Source organism: Pinus tabuliformis, chromosome X, assembly GCF_031772625.1.
Source record: "Pinus tabuliformis cultivar Carrire ecotype Pingquan chromosome X, CPIR1, whole genome shotgun sequence".
NCBI classification, from domain to species: domain Eukaryota; kingdom Viridiplantae; phylum Streptophyta; class Pinopsida; order Pinales; family Pinaceae; genus Pinus; species Pinus tabuliformis.
The window spans coordinates 573,356,597-573,378,511 of record NC_142308.1 but is presented as its reverse complement, the minus strand read 5'-3'; the positions used below and the strand labels follow the sequence as shown (position 1 = coordinate 573,378,511).

The 21,915-nt window shown below is 34.2% G+C and overlaps 1 pseudogene; it reads right to left on the bottom strand.

The window, feature by feature from the left end:
- Positions 1 to 3,681: 3,681 nt before the first annotated feature.
- Positions 3,682 to 5,800, bottom strand: LOC149141308 (SUPPRESSOR OF ABI3-5-like; annotated as a pseudogene).
- Positions 5,801 to 21,915: the final 16,115 nt, after the last annotated feature.

Here is a 21,915-nt window from a genome sequence, read left to right as displayed (position 1 = left end):
CCTTGTCCAAATTGAGCACTTCAATAGTCAAAATTGGTCCTCTCGAAAAGAAGAATCTCATCCCATGGTTGGAATTTTTCATTGTGCTTCCAAATTAACACTCGTCCCATGTTTTGGGATGCTTAGAGTTGTACATGTTTAATATGTGCACTATCATCTTGTTGAAGACCTCTATCTGACCATCAATCTGGGTAGTGTAAGGTAGTTGATTTGGTGAGGTTGGTGTCCAACAATGACTAGAGGCTCGACCTAAATTCACTTAGTAACCTTATATCCCAATCTAATATGATGTTTTATAGGATACCAAAATTTACCCACACTTATTCGAAGAAGAGATTGGTAGTGGCTTCTACTATGATACTCTTCTTGCAGGCAATCAATATGGTCATCTTAAAAAATATATCAACAACTACAAACACATAATAATTACCATGCTTGGTAGAAGGAAGGTCAGACATATAGTCCATGGATATGGATTCCCAAGGCCAACTAGGATTAGGAAAAGGGGTGTACAAACCTTGTTTCTTAATGGTTTGCTTGGCAATGACACAGGAGGTGTAGGGCCTGATATATTTGCAAACATCTTGTAGGAATTTTAGCCAATAAAAATACTTCTATAGTACCAACACTGTCTTCACCATGCCAAAGTTCCATGCTATCCAACTACAATGTGCTTCCCAAATCAACTTGGCACACTCACTTGAAGGAAAACAAAGGTGTCCTAGGTAGCACAATAGTGCATCCTAGAGGTGGAAGTCTGGAACTTTCTTACGTTCCATCATAATTTGGTATGTTGTGGTGAATTATATATAATTCTTGTATAGTTGTGGCCATATAGAGGTATCATGCCCATAAGAGTTGAGAATAGTGGTCTTTGCTACAACCATGGGCTGATTAAGGTAATTTGAAACATGATTGGGGCTACACTTCTTGTATTTAATGTTCAAATGAAATTGTTACAAATATGTGGACCTTTTTTTATGATGATAATTCTATAACTTCCATGTGTGTACATAAATTGAAAGGGTCAGTGACCTTTGTGATGATCGTATCCTTCCCTAGAATGTAATGTTTCCACTGCCAGTAGGTTTTCGCGATGGAATATGTCTCCTTATCATAGGTGGGGCCAACGAAAAATTTGAGAACCCCCCTAAATTTATATGTATAATAAATAGGTGAATCCCCATGATAAATATGGAAAATGGAAGGCATTTTTATCAATAATGTAATATCTATATATAAGTTTTTTGGTGAATATCTCACTAGATTATATTATCTTATAAAATCATGATGAATCTTTCACCGAATTATAAAATATTGTACGATCTTAGTGAATCTTTCACTGGATAAGAAAGAATTTGTAAAGGGCTAAAAAAGTTCATAATGATTATTTCTTGTAATGGCTTCAAGCCTTTTTAAGCAATCCATCAACCAAAACAAGTATATTCCTTATATGGAATATAAAGATATTTCTCATGGAAGGTCAATTAGGTACTTTAGCGTAGGTGGTAGGGAGAAATCATGCATGTGACAATGTGTTGAACTCATAATGATTATTTCTTGTAATGGCTATGAGCCTTGTTGTCTAAGCAATCCCTTGAGCGCTGAAATATGTATATTCCTCAGATGGAATATAAATATATTCTCATGTATTAAAAAAAGGGGAGGATATGAAATGAATGATATAATTACAAAGCCATGTGATGGTGTACTTAGTATTGACTAGTCATAATGGTTGAAAGGTTAGTAATGTAATTTAGTTAGGATGTTTCAATTCATTTCTTGTTTTAATTGTTATATTATAATTATTGCGTGTATATTAAAACTTGGTACCAACACACATAATTTTGGTAAGGCAATGTATAGTCTAGTTCCAAGTTAGAGTGTTTGTCATTTTGCCTATGGGCTAAGGTTCACCCCTAAAATTTTGTATGGATACAGACTATCAATCCAATAAACATAAAGAATTCTTGTATAACTCAGGTTGAAGAATTTAGAGTGAGATCACTCCAGTTTCTTTGTTTTAAGGCATATGAAACAACTTTAGATCGAGACCAAATGATAAATCCATAGCAACCGAATGCATTAGAAACATGAGAGAAGTATGTATCTTTTCCATTTAGAAATTAAAGTAAATAATTTCTAAAATATTTGAGAGGTTGAATGGATTATCATAGAATGAGGCAAAAGTATATGGAAAGATCAAGAAAAAGACACAGATGATGCATGTTTCATGCTATCATTTTCAGATTTCAAGTTCTTGCATAGGAACTTCAATGATTATTGTGGAAAAAAAGAGGATATACAATATCAATTAGTTAGACTGCCATAATTCATTGATTGGACTGAGGATTAATGTACTCAATCCAAATAGGAAAAGATCTTTAGATTGATAAACACGAGGTTTGCCTATATCCTTTGATAATAGTAAGTAATTTAATTACACAAAACATTAGGGGAATTTTGAGGTCTAAAATGGGCCTCCTAAGGAAATTATAAAATAATAGTGGAAATAATAAAATAAGATTAGATTACATCATCAATTTTTAGAGGGAAAAAAATAACTATTTTTTCAACTTATCTCCCTATGTGTTTACTCAAATTTCGAGCAGAAACACTCGTTGGATAAAAAAATTGATTCCTCATCCGGGGATTACCCATGTTGCATACTTTAAGAAATACATGAAAAATGTGATTGCAATCATGTTTTTTTCATGTATTTCTCATTTTTCGTGTAGCAGGGTCCGTAGAAAGTATGCAACATGGGTACTCCTTGGATGAGGAATTAAATTTTGCATCCAACGAGTACTCCTGCTCAAAATTTGAGTAAAACCTTAGGGAGATAAGTTGAAAAAATAGTTTTATTATGTTATTATTTTTAATCTTTTTACTTTTTTACTCCAAAAATGGTGAGTCATCCCCCATGTTCGACATCATCATCTTGAATCCTATTGGTTCTTATAAAGTTTATTTTGGTTGTACATTTTTCTTAGGAGGCCCATTTTAAACCTCAAAATTCCCATAATGGGATCATCAAGTCATCGTACTAATGTGTCTTAAATAGGAATGGAAAGGAGAGTTCCCATGCATCTAGCCAATCTTGTGACTTCTGACTTAATCCCAAAAATGCACAAAGTAGAGCCTTGGATGAATTCTTTGACCTTCCTAGCCAACACCATAACATAACCATGTGACAAAACAATGTAGATTTCAAAGTTATATATTGGTGTGGCATGCCCTACTTAAAATTCAACCATGTGACCAAAGTCACCAAACAAGAATGACATGAAATAAGGGAATAAAAAAATGAAGCAATGGAAATCAATAGAGCCCAAATGCATAGTCCATAAATAAAAGTATTACCTAGAGACATGTTAGCATCAAGGGTTTCACTCACAACAAAAAGAGTGAGAATGTAGGCCCCTACAATCACACCATGCATATAACTCCTCCAATAATGTCAAGAAAAAAAATTAGAAAAAATACCATCTTGCTCAAATTGAGACCTAGAAGCAACTAGAATAGACCCGCCCAAAGCTTAGTCACTTTATTTATCCATAGGTCCGAATTGGAAGTAGAATTGGGTGGGAGCTTCCTGTTGAGGTTAAAATAATTTGGAAGGTAACAATATGAGTTGCCACAAGCAAATAAAATATGAGACAATCATTGGCTAGTCTACAACTAGGCCATTTCATGAAATCTAGCCAGAGATTTTTTCTATATACAAATCCATAACTGTCTCCAGAATGAGTCTAAAACTAAGGATTAACATTCCATTGTGTTTGAATACCTGGACCAACTCTATCTTTTGTAATTTTTGCTTGTATAGGCTCTATAATCTAGGTACCATCCTTGCCAAGTCCTTGAACCAATCCATATCATTACAGGATCAAGATTTAAGAGACAACCAACTAGGGTTAAAAAATAGATTAATGCATGTTGTGCACTAAAAAATCAGTCTCACATACCTAGGATTCTTGCCAACCCGTGTTTCTCAACATGCGATTCCCCACATTACTTTCATCAATAGCTTTGTTAGAGATGATGACCTCATAACTTTGAGCTTCACCTCCTGGCAACATTGACCCAGACGTCATTTCACCAATACCTGGGGGAAAGGGCATGTCAGAGCCTTTTCCTCTACCTCCAAGACTTGAAAATAATGGAATTTCTCAATGTGGAAAATTGCAAAAGCCATATCTTATAGTCATGTTTCTATGTAGCAACCAAAACTAACTAGAAATGAATGATATAATGGTAAATTTGTAAATTGCATTTCTGGTGAGTTAAAAGTGAAACTATGGTAATATAACATTTCAGTAAATATTCAAGCACATTTCTATGTGCTAAAGAAAAAATAACTCTCAATGGATGATTAAATGACAGAATTGCAGTTTGCTTTTCTAGTGAGATAGATGTGCAAATACAATAATATAACATGAACAAAGTCTTCTAGAATTTGTATAATAAACCTAAGAAAAAATAATTTCTAAAGTAAAAACTAACACTAAGAAACATTGATAAAATATCAAAATACAAGCAATGAAATCTTACTTTTTTCTCCAGGCTCTAAGTCTAATAGATTGTTTGTAGTAGATGATGATCCATAAAAACTATGCCTTTTTGTTTCTCTATCTCTATAACCTGATTGAGGAGCTTCATAAAACCTATGTTTTGTTCCAGACATTGGTCCATAATAGCCTAATGAATATGCATCTATCTTGAAAGGAATTGAAATAGTACTAGCCTCACAAACCACACTTGGTCCAACCATTGATGATCTAGATATTGCTACTCTAGTAGATCTTGAAAAGTTTACAGCTATTCTCACCACTCCTCTTGTTAATTCTCTAATCACATCCCTTATTATACCACCAACACTACTACTAATGGGCACAGGATTTGGATTTAATGCAATATGGAATGGAGTATAATTACCACCAAATGGATTTCATGCTCCACGTCTTAGATATGACAATCCCTAATTAGCTTATTTGGAATTTACCATGTTAGACTTAAATTTTGGAGCACTTACACCTTTACCAGACATATTTGTATTATTAGTATTATTATGCCCTTCTCATTTGAAGAGGTAGGTAATGTTGTTGGAGAGGAATCATCATCTAGGATATATTTGCATTATTAGTATTATTATGCTTCTCATCTAAAGAGGTAGATAATGTTGCTGGAGAGGAATCATCATCTAGGACATTCTGAGCAACCCACCCTTCATGATTACATTGCTTCCACATTGTCAAGACAATGTTGATTTTCTTCTTAGTAGCCAATATATTTCCTTTAGAGGCCAACTTAATTTCTTTTAATTTTTACTCATCTTTCTTTGTAGTTTCCTGTGCAATATTTGTAGTATCCTGGACATCATTTGGCAAAGAGGGTTGTTTTTCTAAAGCTTCATTATTAGCAATGATTGTTGTAGTCAGAGCTTAAATGACCACTTTTCGATGATTAGTTTCCCCCTCAGTAGACTTGCTTAATGTATTATTCATGTCACTAGCTTGATCCATATAAGGCACATACTGTTGTGTCTCTTGGTTGTAGGAATACCAAGCACCATTATTAGCATCATAATAGAGCCCCACACGATTCTCCAAAAAATTAAGGTAATGAGCATATGACTAGTGTTTAGTGTTGCAAGTCTCATCCATAATAAATATTGGCCAAACTACATAACTAGTACTCAATGATAATACCTAACATTTGAAGGGCGTGAACTCATGAAAAAAAACCTAGCAAAAGAAGGGTAATATGAGACAAAATAAATGCATACCAGTATGACCATCATAGTAAAACCCAGATGCTTCATCCCAACCTAACCCATACTAAGAAACCATGCCTCCTTCAGAAGGATTAATAGCTAAATTTCTTGCATCGTAACCTTCAACATTTGTGCCCATCATTTTGCCTTCAATGTGTTGTTTATCATCCTGGTTGTACTCCTTATGTGCCCATCCAGAAAAGCTATATTGCAAAAAGAAATAAATGTACAATGTAAAAATAATGATACTTTAGACAATGGAGGTAGAATCTGGCACAATTTCCTCGCAACCCATTTTTTATTTAGCATTGTATTGCATCAAGTAGTAGCACCTATTAACTTATGCACATTACAAAGAGAACTAATTTTTTGTCTTGAAAGCTAGTGCAACAAAATTATACAACAAAAAAAATGTTTTTCTTGAAAACTTAGATGATGTTAAGAAAACAAGATGATGTAATAACAAACCTGATGTGCATAGTTTGCAACTTCAATTGCAACACCACAAGGTTGTTGGACTGAGAAGTACCAGCAGAGGAGCCTGGACCATGAATACTATTTGCATATGCAACCCTCAAGACTTGACCATTCTTTTCCAATTTTTCTCCATTAGTTTTTCCAATGCCTTTGTTACTTCTTTAACCTAGAAGGATACTCATGCATATAAAAATAAACTATGCATATGGAAAGTAAAATTAGTAGGAAAGAATGGGAATCAACTTTGGAGTTTTCATAAATAAATGTATGAAACTCAATACCGAATGAAAAGGTACAAATGAAAATCCCCTTGAAACATGAGTAAATTTGGTCATGAATAAGTCAAATTACAAAAAAGTTAGTTTGTGACACTTATCACCTCGAAAGAGTAACTTATTCATTAATCACATGAAGAAGAGTAATCAAATATATCATGGTTACTTTTATAGGAGCGTGCTTGGAAAATTCATAATGTATCATCTCTTCATCATCATTCTCATCTAGACCATGAACAACTAGAACATGTGTTGGCCCTAAAAAAGAGAAAGCTTCTAAGATCTATTATATGGTTCATAAACACAATGCTTCATCTTCATACTAGATGCTTGTTTGGTATGGGAAAAATTCTTGTTCGCATGAATCATAAATTATTAGAAAAAGAAAAATAAAGAAATGAAACCAAAAGCACACAAGGACTAAAAAATTACAAATATCCTAATCCAAAGGGGTCTATATTACATCTAATTCACAGAAAAAGACAAAATGCAAAATGATAACTTACATATTTTTAAATCAATCATTATAGAAAGATAATAATCTAAAGTTTTGCAGCTTATAATAATATAGAAAACATTAGATGGTGATACAAACTTAATAATCGAATTTGTTGCAACCAAACTCTACCAGTACATATCTAGAAAATTCAAAAAATGAGAAGTGAAAGCTAAATATATTGTTAGAGATGCTCCAACAGTGTTGTTTTTCAAATATCATTGATTTCCTCTGGAATTTGGAAGTTTTGGTGCTTCATTACTTTATGTGAACATGCATTTCTTACACATATACAGAATTTCACATGAACATGCACTTTTGATGAACAATAAACTTATATTTGTGCTTTAAGAAGAGTTTGAATTACCTAGAGGAATGTTTTAAACCCATGGCTAAGGCATCTTGAGAATCAAGTTCTTCTCCACATATTGGTACCCTTACACATGTTTATGAATATTGAAATATGAAAACATAGCTTCTACTCATGTGATTCTAGATCTGCACACAGATTAGTCTTCTTACCCATGAAGTCTGAAAGGCATATGATAGTAGTCATAGAAAATTATGCAACAAGCAAAAAAAAAAAATTCACCTTCAAAGGAAACAAACATATTTTCTTTTAGCCTTGGCATCAAAAGTGTAATTGCATAAAAGGAATGTCGGTCTCATGCCAATAGGTCTCCTATGATGAATGCGTAAGAACCTAATACATAGTCTTTTTTTCTCTTCACTTAGCTACCCAGGGCTTATTTCCCTTTCCAAATATCAATAATTCTTTTCCAAAAAAATATAAAATAAGAATAATATTTTACTATATTCTAAAAGGTGAAGATGTTTAAATCATGCCATAAAGTGAAAGGAAATAAAATGTCTTTCCTCAGATCACCAAATATATATAAAAAAATAATAATAATTATAATAATAAAACTATATATATTGATCTATGCATGAAATGAGAACTATACGCATTCAAGGGACTAACAAAATATTTGACCAAAACAAACCAAAATTTTCAAACTTGACAAAATCCTCTAAACACAAGCAACAAACAATTAGAAAAGCCACTAAAAAAATTTAAGATATCAAAGCTAGACATCAGTGCAATGCCATGTACTTGAATAAGCCCATTATTGATAAGCGCCAGCCTTCTTAAATTAGTTATTTATCATTCAATACTAGGACACTATCTATGTGAAAAGAAATAGGCCCCAGCTTCATCAAATCCAACTTTATTTCCAATCACAAATCAAATCTAACTTCATTTCTAGTACCAATACAAAATAACACCCTTTATAAATCTTAACATCTAACCACTTAGACCCCTCATATAATCCTTTTCATATCCCAACAAAGAAATATCCCTAACAAAAATTGAACTTTAAAAAAAAATGACATGATCACGTAAGACACTAAATACTAAATTTGAACACTACTAGATAGGCAACAATTTAATGCCAATTCAATCAACCTTCATGTAATGAAGAAAAATCAATAACTCCTTTTGTGATATTGAATGCCACATTCTTGTAATCAATAATTATGTCGACATTTGAGTTGCTAATATTTTGTCAAAGTAACCATTGGTCACTACCTATAAATGTTGAAATACAAGATGGTGCTAAAGTCAAAGACACAAAATAACAAAAAATAAATATATTATAAAAAAATAGACCTACAATACTATATTGGTTGAGTGTGACATAGACACCAATAATTGATACTGGAGAGATTTATAGAACGTGGTAGTTAGTAGTGTGTGTCTATTGTGCGATTAGTGGTATGGTGGAGAGACCTACCTAGAAGGGACATTGGTATTGGGAAAGTATATTAGGGAGATCCATAGAGCATTTATGTAAAAGGAAGATGAGAAGTGTTGTATTCAAGTTGGGATATGTAACATGTTGTGGTAGAATTTTGTTGGTAATAAGAATTGGTAACAAAAGACTTACATCAATAGGCAAAAAGTATATTCGGGGCATGAGTTGGTCTGACTTATGTTAACTCATCCCTTAATGGTCCTAAGGGCATGTGGGGACCCAAACAACTTAGTACTTGAAAGAATTGAAATCATGGTCGACAGATGACTGACAAGGCTCTAGACAAAAGACTATCAATCTCATTCCAATGGTCTCCTACGATGAATATGCAATAACATAGTACATAAACCATTTTTCTCTTCTCTTAAATACCCATGGCTCATTTCCCTTTCCAAATATCAATAATTATTTTCCAAGAAAATATAAAATAAGCATAGTAGTCTACTAGATTCTAAAAGTGAATGTCCTACCACAAAGTGAAAGGAAATAAAAACAAATTTCTTCAAACCACCAAATATATAAAGAAAATAATAATAATTATAAAACTAGATCTATCAATCTAAGCACGAAATAAGAACCAAAATCATTCAAAGGACTAAAATAATCTTTGACCAAAACAAAACTAAAAACTCAAAAAAATGCCCCAAACACAAGAAACATATAAACCATTAAATTTTTTGTTATGAAACATCTCACATAAATATAGAAAAGATAGATCAACGACTTAGAAATTAGCCTCTTCGAGGGGTCAACCTCCTTTACATTACACAAATGAACAATTCTTTGATGATACAAATGAGAAAACCTCTTTTCTATATATAGGAGTCTAAGGGGTCACAATATAACCAAAGCCGACCTAACAATAATAATATAAGGGCACAAAAATAACAATAGTGGGCTTCTATGGGGCACAATAATAACAATATGGGGACAATAGGGGCACACCAATAACAATAAGGGATACAATGACAATAGTAATGTGGGAATCACTAGTATTATAGGGACCTAACATGCCCTTCTCCTTCAAAAAAGTGTTGTCGTCAACGCTTGAGTAGTTCTGGATGCTTTTGTATAAAATTCTCATCCTCCCATGTGGAATGTTCAATGGGTAAGTTCTTCCACTTGATGAGATAATTTGAAATTGATCAATTTCGTCGCTGTTGAGTTCTTGTTTGTTTGACTGCTTCAAGTTCCAATATGATTTTTCCTTCCTCATCAAGTTCTAGAAATATTGTTTTAACTGGGAGCTTGTCACCTATAACCTTTTTTAAGCATGACACATGGAAAACTAGGTGCACTCGAGAAGCTGCAGGAGCACCAATTTGTATGCCATAGTACCTATCTTTTGCAATAGCTTGTACGAACCAAAATACTTTGCTGATAATTCATTATCCTTCTTAGCTTGCTTGAGGGACATTTGTTTATATGGTTGTATCCATACGAATACCCAAATATCTACATCAAAACTTCTTTCGCTGTGATGTTGATCTGCCTGCTATTTCATTCTATTCTGCACCAAGGTGAGGTTATCCTTTAAGAGTTGGAGAACTTGTTGTTGATGCTCGATGTGATCTTCCACTTCTTGAACCTTAGAATTTTCTATTAAATGTGATGTGATGGATGGTGGATGATATCCATAAAGTGCCATAAATGGAGTCATTTTTGTTGCAGTATGGAAGGATGTGTTATACCACCATTTAGCTAGAGGAAACCATTTGACCCATTGTGTCTGTTTATCAGATACAAAGCAATGAAGATATCCTTCCAAGCATTTGTTTACTATCTCAATTTGCCCATCAGATTGAGGATGATAAGATGAGCTATTAGCTAACTGAGTACTAAGACAAGAATATAATTTTGTCCAAATATTTCCAATGAAAATGGGATCTCTCTCGCTTACAATAATCTTTGGGTTTCCATGTAGCTTTTGGATTGTTTCCATAAATGCAGTAGAAACTATACTCGCTTTAAATGGATGAGATAATGCACAAAAGTGTGCATACTTGGTAAGTCTATCAGCTGCCAACATGATAACACTCTTTCCTTCAGACTTAGGTAAACTTGTGATAAAATCCATTAAAACCTCCTCCCAATGTTGGCTTGGAATGGATAAAGGTTGTAATAGAATTGGGGTCTTAATTGTTTCAACTTTATTTTGTTGGCAAACCAAACATTTTGCCACAAAAATTTGAATATCTGATTTAAGGTCATCCCAAAAAAATTCCTTCTTAACCTTGTGGTAAGTTTTTAGAAATCTTGAGTTCCCTCCTAAGGGATAGGTGTGCAATTCCCTAAGAATCTTTTGTTTGAGTTAGGAATTCTTACATAGGTATAACCAATCTTTGTACCATAACGAATCATTTTTCCAGCTAAATGTATCGGATGTACTAGGATCTTGTTGTATCTTTTGAATGAGTGCCCACACTTCTTCATCATTCTTCCATTCATCCCTTGCTTCATTTATCCAATCTTGTTGGACAATAGAAATGGTGCAAAGAAATTCTTCCACATTCTCATCCTTTCTTGAGAGTGCATCTGCCACAACATTTTGCTTCCCTTTTTTGTAGATGATTTCAAAGGCATAACCCAACATCTTTGTGACCCATTTTTGCTACTCTTCTAAAGATGATCTTTGTTCTAAAAAGTATTTAAGACTATCATGATTAGTTTTTACCTTGAATTGTCTTCCCATTGGGTAGGGTCACCATTTCTTAAGTGCATGTAGTATTGCCAACATTTCCTTCTCCTAAATAGCTTTGTGTAAATACTTTCCTTTGATTGGACGAATTTCAAAAGCAATGGGTCTTTCTTCTTGCATTAAAACAACACAAATTCCATTTTCTGAGGCATCACATTCCACAATAAAGGTTTTTGTGAAGTCCGGTGTAGCTAAGACCGGTTCTTGGAACATTGCCTCTTTAAGATGTTCAAAGCCCTTCATTGCTTCGGGAGTCCATGAAAATGAGTCTTTCTTCAACAATGTTGTTAGAGGTCATGTTATTCTCCCATAATTCTTAACAAACTTGTGATAATACCCTGTCAACCCGAGAAATACTCGTAGATGCTTTATGGATGTGGGGATTTTCCATTCCTTAATGGTTTTAATTTTTCTAGGGTCTACCTTAACACCTTCATGAGATACAATATGGCCCAGATATTCCACCTCTTGTATTCCAAAGAAACATTTGGAGTTTTTCGCATATAATTGTTTCTCCTCCAATAGTTTTAGCACCCTATCAACATGTTGAACATGATCCTTCCAAGACTTGTTGTAGATTAGTATATCATCAAAAAATAAAAACAATTTTTTTCTAAGGAAAGGTTTGAAAATGGAATTCATCAAACCTTCAAATGTAGAAGGTGCATTGGCAAGGCAAAAAGGCATGACCAAAAATTCATAATGACCCTCATGAGTTCTAAATGTTGTTTTTGGAATGTCTTTAGTTTTCATTATGATTTGATGATATACTGAACGAAGATCTAACTTGCTGAAGTAAATTGATCCATGCAGTTCATCCAATAATTCATCCATGACAGGAATGGGAAATTTATATTTAATAGTGAGCTTGTTGAGCTCCCTATAATCTGGACACATGGGCCATGATCCATCCTTCTTATGAATCAATACTGCTGGAGTAGAGAAATAACTTTGACTAGGTTGAATTATACGAGCCTCTAGCATTTCTGCAACCATATGTTCAATTTCACTCTTTTGGGCATAGGGGCATAGGCATATTTGTAGGCTTGATGTTTGGAGGAACACTTCCTGGAATCAAATGAATAGCATGATCATGATCACGAATAGGTGGGAGGATTTTGGGAGTCTCAAATACCTTGGAATGATTGTCTAAGACTTTTTGGAGATCTGGAGAAATAGATGATTTCGATGTGGGAACCTCTAGTGAACATAATTGTGCAATTATGCCTCATTGTTCTTTCTTTAGAAGCTTTGTCAAATCCATCTTCAAATCTTCGATCTTAGCTTCCACGCCTTTCTTTAAATCATCCATCTTAGCTTCCATGCCATCCATCTTAGCTTCCACGTCATCCATCTTAGCTTCTACATCATTCATCTTAGCTTCTACACCTTTAAACCATCCATCTTAGCTTCCACACCATACATATTAGCTTCTACATCTTTCTTTAAGCCATCCATCTTAGCTTCTGTTACTTTTTGTGCAAGTGAAATTTGTTGCACTTGGTCTCGTAATTTTGATATATCATGTTGCATTTCTTCCTCTTCTTCATGAGTCATGCTAGAGCTTTCAGGTTGCTTATTAGGTGTTTCCATTTTCTTTCTTCAGGGTATCAATTACTGATAATAATGCTTCACTATGCCCTTTTAATTCCTTCAAACTACTTTTTCAAACCAAATTTATCCAAAAATTAAAAAAACTACACATCTTTTTTTCACTTTATAGGAGTTCGATATTGAATCTGTTGTATCTCTGTAATTTTGGATCTCCAAGGTCTGAAATTACTTCTTGTGGTAACCCTCTAAGTACTCTTTCTAATCCCATAAGTATGATCAAGATTGGATTATTTAATGAAGAGTTATGCCAAATCGCCCATGATGACCTGATTATAGACTGATTCAGTAGAGTGAGCTTGTACGAAGTACCACGTGTCATGGTTTTGACCTTAGGATCTGAAACTGATACACAGAAAACTACAGTCCATCCTCATTCTGTAAATTTTTATGCAATTTCAATCTGATGCTCTGAAAACTAGTTATGATGATTTTACCCAGGTCACCTATTTGAGATATAATTCAGGATCCTCTAAAATCCCTAACTTCCTTGGATCATATCTCCGAAAATATAGCGAGACAAGATCTGAATTTTGGACCCACAGTTCCAAGCGATTTCGGCTCAAATGGGTTTTGTTTTTCACTTTTGAAACCTCGTAGAAAAAAATTTATAGTGAAAATTCCATGATGACCTATTTGGAGCAACGAAATGCTAGAATCCAAGCTCTGATACCAAATGTTATGAAACCAGCTCACAAAACGATAGAAAAGATAGATCAACGACTTAGAAATCAGCCTCTTTGAGGGAACAACCTCCTTTACATTACACAAATGAACAATTCTTGGATGATACACATGATAAAACTTCCTTTCTATATATAGTAGTCTAAGGGGTCACAATATAACCAAAGCCAACCTAACAATAATAATATAAGGGCACAAAAATAACAATAGTGGACTTCTATGGGGCACAATAATAACAATAAGGGATACAATGACAATAGTAATGGGGGAATCACTAGTATCATAGAGACCTAACATTTTTCCAAGATATTGGAGCTAAACATCAAGATGGTTTCATGTACTTGAATGAGCCCATCAATGCTTTTTGCTAGTCTTGTTAAATTAGTTATTTATCATTTAATACTAGTCATATACTATCTATGTGAAAAGAAATAGGTCCTAGCTTCATTAAATCTAACTTCATTTCTTGTCACAGATAAGAAACAAACAACGTAATGATGAAATATGAATCATCAATCTTAAAATAACACGCATCAAAGAAATGTAGCTACAATGTTACAATGAAAAATAAAAAATATAGAACCTATTTTTCCCTAAAATTGACATATAGTAATCTTTCATGATCTTTGGAACATGTATACCAAAATAAGAGTCCCCTCACATATATCAAATTAGATTATGTCTTAAGGTATATCAATTTCCTAGTTCTCATCTTGGTCCTCATTTTCTACATTGTAAACATGATCTTATTCCAATGAACTGTCATTATGAGCCTCGAAAACATTATGTTCTATATCAAGTTCATTATATAAATTTGTTATATTGTTTTGTCCCCTTCTATCACAACTTGGTCACCAAAGAGCTAGTGCTCTTCATATGGAAAATTTTTAATGTCACACTTTGTTACATATAATCTTAAACATGTATCCATAGGTTTATCAAGCTTGTTTTTCAACTTTGACTTCAAGAATGATAGTGCACTAAACATTCTCTCATCCTCCACTGATCCCAAAATCATGGTTTGACACAAATATGCTAATTTGAAATATTCCGATATGTTTTCTTGCAGGTATTAGCTAGCACTTAAAGTAGTCCATAATCTTGTTATAGCACCATTTTCATTAGGATTCTCCAAAACAAGATATTTCTTCAACATTTTTTCAGGAAAGCATCCACCGTATTTAAACAATTTTGATGAATATATACCTTCAATATGTTCTCCATGTACCAAGACTTTCTTGCAAAAGTGGTCTACTAAAAATTTTAATCTCTTTTGAAATCAACTTTTAAATTTCTTGGACATTGACAATTGTTGCAATATTGAGGGTATACCACACACATGGCCTTCAACAATTTATCTCGAGTAAATCATTCTCTTATCTCTGATGATAGTGATCTTGTAATTTCTATCAACTTTACCTCACTAAAATCACAATTTTATCAAATTGATCTCTTGACACAGGGCACTCTTTGGTGATTCATCCCATCTTACTAATATAATGAAAGGGAACCATCTACCCATGCACTGCAATACATATATCCCTTTTTCATTAAACATAAAAAAAAATCAGTGTTTTTTATATTGATAATCTTAATCCAACTTGTAAATTGTGGACTAGTATAAAACTCTAGCATCATATACAAATTATCCAATGCAGGGCATGCTAACTTTCTTGCATTTGTGTATTATTTAATATACATTGTGTGATTCTTAGAAATTTTCACAAGGACATTCATTTCATGTAGGATAGGAAGAATTCCAGCCAATGTCAATGATGTCCCTATATTAGTTAGTAGAAAAAGAAGATCTCGAGCTTTGTCTACATTATAGCCATTTTCATACATCAACCCTACCAAAGATTTGACTCACTAGATAGTCTTTGAGCTGGTCTATTTAATGAGATCCATATTGTATCAACATCTTTCAATATTTTGTTTCCATCTGTAACACCGTCTACAAATTTTTGAAACTCTGAAAATTATTTGGGACTACGAGAAAAGTATGCATGAGTCTCATGTACAAGATATTCAAATTTTGAAACTAATGCAATCTTACTTACTATTTTAAATGCAAGATTCATCTTGTGAGACACACAATGAATATTAAGCATATATGGCAAAGCTGATAGTTGTAGTCTAACACAAAGGCCACTCCTTTGTCGTTGCATTATAGATGCTCCATCTGCTGCAACACATACCAACTTTTTTGCAATCATTAAATAATCCATACCACTTTCCTTCAAACTATTAAGAACAAGTTCATAAATATATTCACTTGTAGAAGTCTCTCTCATATTTTTAATCCCAAGTAGATAGAAATGCCTAATGTTGGGTGCAAGAATTTCATTTCAACAAACTCCTTTCAACACTTAATTTGTCAACCCGACGTTTTGTACACTTCAAGGTGTAGCACAAAAAATGCCAAGAAATGATATGAACCTTCTCTAATTGTATTCCTACTTCTTTGATTACAAATTGAAGACTCAAAAGGAAAGATCACACGACAATGAATACCAAGAAAACTCTGGTGTTGAATGAAAAGAATGTGCTTTGCAAAAAAATAAAGGAAACTCTCAATTCGTCATGAACAATCTGAATTGATAAAATAACTATTTGAGATTCTCTTCAGTATGTTTGTAAGTCGGAAGAATGATCGAACTAATCAAGATGTATGTCTTCCTCAAGGTTTTCCTTCCTGTACCAAGTTGTCATTCCTATACCGCAACAAGGATCTTGTATTGGAACGTTGTTCCTGTACTAGAGCGAAGCTTCTATACTGGAAGTATATATATTGGACCCTTACTGAAGATATTGACCTGCATATGAGAGATTTTAGCCTTTGTACTAGAGCACTCTATTCCTGTACTTGGAATGTCAATTCCTGTACTAGAATAGAGGTTCATGTACTATGAAACTAGAGTCCCTGTACTTGGTTTCCAAATTGGTTGCAAGAAATAAAAGTGTGTTAACTAAGAAAATAAATGAAAGGTGAAAACAGAATTGTAAAGTGAACCTCTATAATAAAAATGGATCATTAACTAATCATATGCTCAGAAATGAAAGGTGCTTTCACAGCCAAAGGAAATTTCTATTGAAATAAGAAACCGTTTTACTTGGAAACTACTTTGACCCAAACATCAGCAAGCTCTTTCCTAAGATGAATGCTCATTGAGTAAATTAGATCTGTACCCTTATACAAATAATAATTTTAACTCAGGGAATCCTTCTGATAAAGTTAGTATTAAGTCTAGAAATGAGTGTAGGTACAAATCCAAATAATTCAACAGTGTTTTAGTGAAAGCGTATTGACATTAATATAATCTAAATCTGAACTTGAATATTGGAATATGCTTCACTAAAAAGTCAAACATTATCTGCGGAAGAATAACAGACCTGCAAAAATAAGAATGCCTCGCTGCAATGAGTAAAGGAAACTTTCAACTTGTTGAAACAAAAAAACACCGGTACAGGAAGCTAGATGTACATTTACTTTGTAAATAAGAAGGCAACATGCATTTGTAGGAAAGAACGGAAGGAAATAAAATCAAATGCAAATGAACCATGCACACACCTAGATCCAGATCACACAGCTTGAAAGAAATTAAAGTTCATCATCTATAAAAGAATCCAAACATGATTTGCTTCACTAACCTTGCATGAAAATAAATCTAACACACCTTTAACAAAGGGAGAACGAGTTGGGTTGGCTGGGCCCTAGCCAACCAGCTCATTTCCCTGTAATGAAATGCAAAACTTCAAGTGCTCAAATGGAGCATCACAATGATATCGAGACAAAGAACTTCACAACTAGCATGTTCCTTTGTATTAAGTTTCAAAAAGAGCAAATACACATCGTGGATCCCTGATCCAACCCAGAAATGGCGATACTCAGAAATTACAAATGGTAGAAAAAGTTTAACACAACATCGCTTCCTAACGTCTATGGAGAAACCCTATTAAATACATGCTTTGGCTCTTAGCCGCAACAAAAATATAAAAACATGATATATTAAGCGTTTCGGCTGTTCGCAAAAAGTCTAAACAAGGGTTTCACAACCGAAGTCCAACCTTCATATCCCACCTTATTCTCTAAAGGTCGAGCCCAACAAGGAAACTGATCTCTTAGAAAAGAAATATGCTCGGTCTATTGAGATATCATGTCCATAAGCGGTGAGTCAAACAAAAATTGACATCTTCCTCGAAAGTGCAAGACTGTTGACCGGTACAAGCACGATTCATGTACCAACCCAATATTTCACATAGATTAATACTTGGTTCCATCGAATTACTTAGGAAAGGAATGTATTAGTTGCAAATAAATTTTAAGACATAAAACCTGTAATTTAATGATTAAGTACATATATAAACTTTGAATATGAAAAACATAAGAGGAGTGTAGGAATGTGTGTAATTGGGAAAAAGTACAGGAATAGATAGGTTTTCAGGGTTAAAACAAGGGTTAAGGTGGTGTGTTTGGGATAGGATAGAGACCAAAAGGTAGGACAATTCTAGCCACCAACATCCTCCCATCCCTATCCTATTGTGTGTCCTCACACAACGTTACACTTCCCTCTACAAAAAAACACATGGAGACCTTCCTTTAGTCTTGTATATGTATGCTATTTCTTGTCTTCATCATCCTTTGCTTCTTTGTTCGAGCCCTCTTGAATCATTTGACCAATTTCCCGAGTCGACCATAGAATTTCAAAGCTAAAAACTTCCACACTCTTTCCTATCATTTTCGTTCTTGCACTTCCCCTTCAAATTTAGCATTCTTATTCTGTTGCACTACACCTTGTTCTTTCACGACATGATTTAAAACTTTGAGTCTATAAATACGTCTCTTTAGCTCCTCAACCTAACTATTCAAATTGAGAGTGGAATCCTCCTTAACGAATTCCTCTTGTGTCAGAATCTTCTCAACTGTTGACTCGAAGCAAGTGTTGGTGTCGTCAAGACCAATATCATCTTGTATATCAATATTCGACATTTCAACATCATAGGGTGTCTCATCATCCTCACATTGTATTTCATCTCCCTGTACTTCAACATTACGTTGCACTTTATCACCTTGACCCTTTGCTGGACCCTTCCCTGTACTAACATCTGGTATCTTAGAAGCTTTCCTCTTCTTCATTTTTCCAACTAACACTGACAGAGGAGTAACATCTTCCTCTTCGAGGTATCCTGCACTAAGCACTGTGTGAACCGCATCATCTGCAAGGAGCAAGAGATTGTTCTCATTCGATGAACTAGGTTGAAAATCATCTACATTTATTGGAGAGGTTGATTGAGTATGGCCCTCTCTCGAGGAGGAAAACCTATTCTTAACAGGACTTCTAGTTATTCTCTTCAAAGGGCGAGGGGTTTCAGTTATGGGTGCTTGTTTCTCTTCCAACATTGGTTCCTTAGGTAGGGTCTTTTTCTTCTTACTAGTTTGCGACATGAGAGTTTTATCTGTCTGTCCAGATTCTTCCTTCCTACTCTTACCCTTCTTCCTAGGTGACTTCACTATGTTTCCTCCTTGTAATTCCTTCAAGAACCCTTCCCAGGTCACAATTTTACTCTCTAATTCCTTCCTAACCAGAATTTAGATCAACTCGTAATGATATAGCTTGAACCTAACCTGACTCTCTTGACTTTTCTAAACACCCTTGGACACTTTTTCCAAACTTTTAAGCAAGAAGTGAGGAAAATTAATCAACTTACCTGGATCAAAGTGTAACAGCAAGCATATGTGATATAGGAAGGTTAGGGAATATCATCCTTCACAGGTGAGGAACTTATGCAGAATGTACAATAGGTGTTTCCATTTCTTGATCATAGCACTTTTTTGCAGCCCGATTTTCCAGTCCACTTTTTGCTTTTTATTGACTACAAATCTACGCCAAGCCCCTTTTTCGAGCTCTCCTTTCTTGAACCACTGTTCGCCTGTGACCAGCAGCCCTGTAGCCTGCAAAATAGTCTGGTCTATCACATTAAACTCTAGAGACCCCAGCTTGGCTCTACGTTCATCAAAGGTTTGGAAAAATTCTAATGCCAAGGACGAATAAAAACCATCAAACTTTAGTAAGAATGGGAGAAATCTCGCTTCCTGCATTATGGAAAGACTGTTCTTGTACTCTGTCATTTGCTCTACTTCCTTAACATACCATGGTTCAATTCGAATAGGCGCCATTGCTTGTTCGAATTTGCTCAACTACTCAAAATTTGAGAGAGTTAATTAGCACAGGGTTTAGGACTGAGAAATTCAAAATTACCGATTGAACTAGACATTTCTATATTGATTTTTTCTTTAATGACCACACTCATGAAAATCTCATTTCTTGGTAAAGGATGTGATGCAGCCTGATCTAATTGTGCATGCAATAATAATGATTGGTGGTGGGAGGCAATAATGAAGGAAGTTATGTGAGATAATGCGAGGTATTATATATGAGCGGGTCATCATTTAATTATTAGCAGGATTTTAAAAAATGAACGTTGGATTCTGGGAAATTTTCGCACCCATCCTTTGATCAACTCATGATTTCATACAAGGCACACATGTTAACTTACATAGAGATAAGTTTTCATAATTAAATGTCCATGTACTTAAAAAATGTTTCCTAATTAGTAATGATGAACAAAGTCTAATCATTTATGAAGGAAAATCATTGCATGGCATCATTTTAAAGTAGTGCAGTATGTTGTGCTTGAGAGTGATTTTTGTACCAAACATAAAAATAAATCCCCTTTTTATCCTTAGATTGAAATTTAGTCTCAAGTGTGCGTTCCTGCACTAGACATTCCTGTAACATAACATATATTCTTGCACTAAGGAATTGTTGGTTCTTGCACTCGAACATACATTCTTGCACTAAACAATCATTTTTTCCTGCACTTGAACATACATTCTTGCACTGAAGGCTACTGCTCTTCCTGCACTGGGCACATGTTCTTCTGCTCGGGGCACACAACAATGCATGTTCCTACACCTTAGATTTCATTTTCTTGCACTGGAACATACATTCTTGTACTAATGGACATCACTATTCCTACACTAATTGATGTTGTGGAATATCAGAAAAAGTTTTCTAAAAAAATACAATCTGTGGGTTGAATCTCGAAAGATTTGCGAGATTTCCAAAGGATGCTCTATTTGCAAGTTTCTCAGTATTTATTCATGCCTTCCGATCTAATCCATGAATTTCGATCAGATCCTGCAATACAGTCCATGAGGGAGAAAAGAAGTTGGAAAGGAGTAAATTTTAGAATGGGAAGGAAATTCAACAACAAATTCAAGTGTGAAACCACCAAGAGGGCATATGGAATAAAAGGGAAAGGGAAAATAAATTTAGCGGAAAAGAGGGAAAAAAAGAAATTGGATAGGGGCAGTGTCTTTAGAAGAAAGAGAAGGTTCATTTCCATAGGATGAAGAAGAAAAAATAGAAGGGAATTTATGAAAAAGAAATAGAAGAAGGGAATAATTTCACCTCAAAAATCTGCCTGAATAGTGTCGAACCAAAAGTAAATGCAGTGGGAATTGAGTGTTTCTTGCATAAAATTTTCATGTTATTTGTCCCAAAAATGGATAAGGGCTTGGTTCTTGCACTTAAAAACCTGGTTCTTCTTGGCGAAAGTTAGCACATATAAAGATCATGCAACATTCACATCTTATTAGAATTTCAATCTTGTTGCCAACATGCTAGTTTTCAGGCTGATCCTTCTGTGACCATGTTAGTAAACTGATTTTCACAATGGCAGGAATTTTTTTTTTTTCTTGTTTTATTTTTAGTTTTTGTCATTATTTTTTTTCTTTATTTTTGGAAAGAAAGAATTAGATCTGTAATAGGTTGGCATATCCACCTACCATCTCTATCTCAGATTATTGTTGCACTTTCTGCATGAAGTCTTCCTTTGTGAGGGGTTGAAAATATACCTTGAGTCTATGCCTGTTCAAAAGGAATACTGAATCTTGCCCATCAATAGTTTTGATCTATACAACCCCATTCTCGAAAATTCTAACTACTTCATAAGGTCCCATCCAACGTGTATGGAATTTTGCTTTGAAATGTTTAAATCTAGAGTCATAAAGAAGT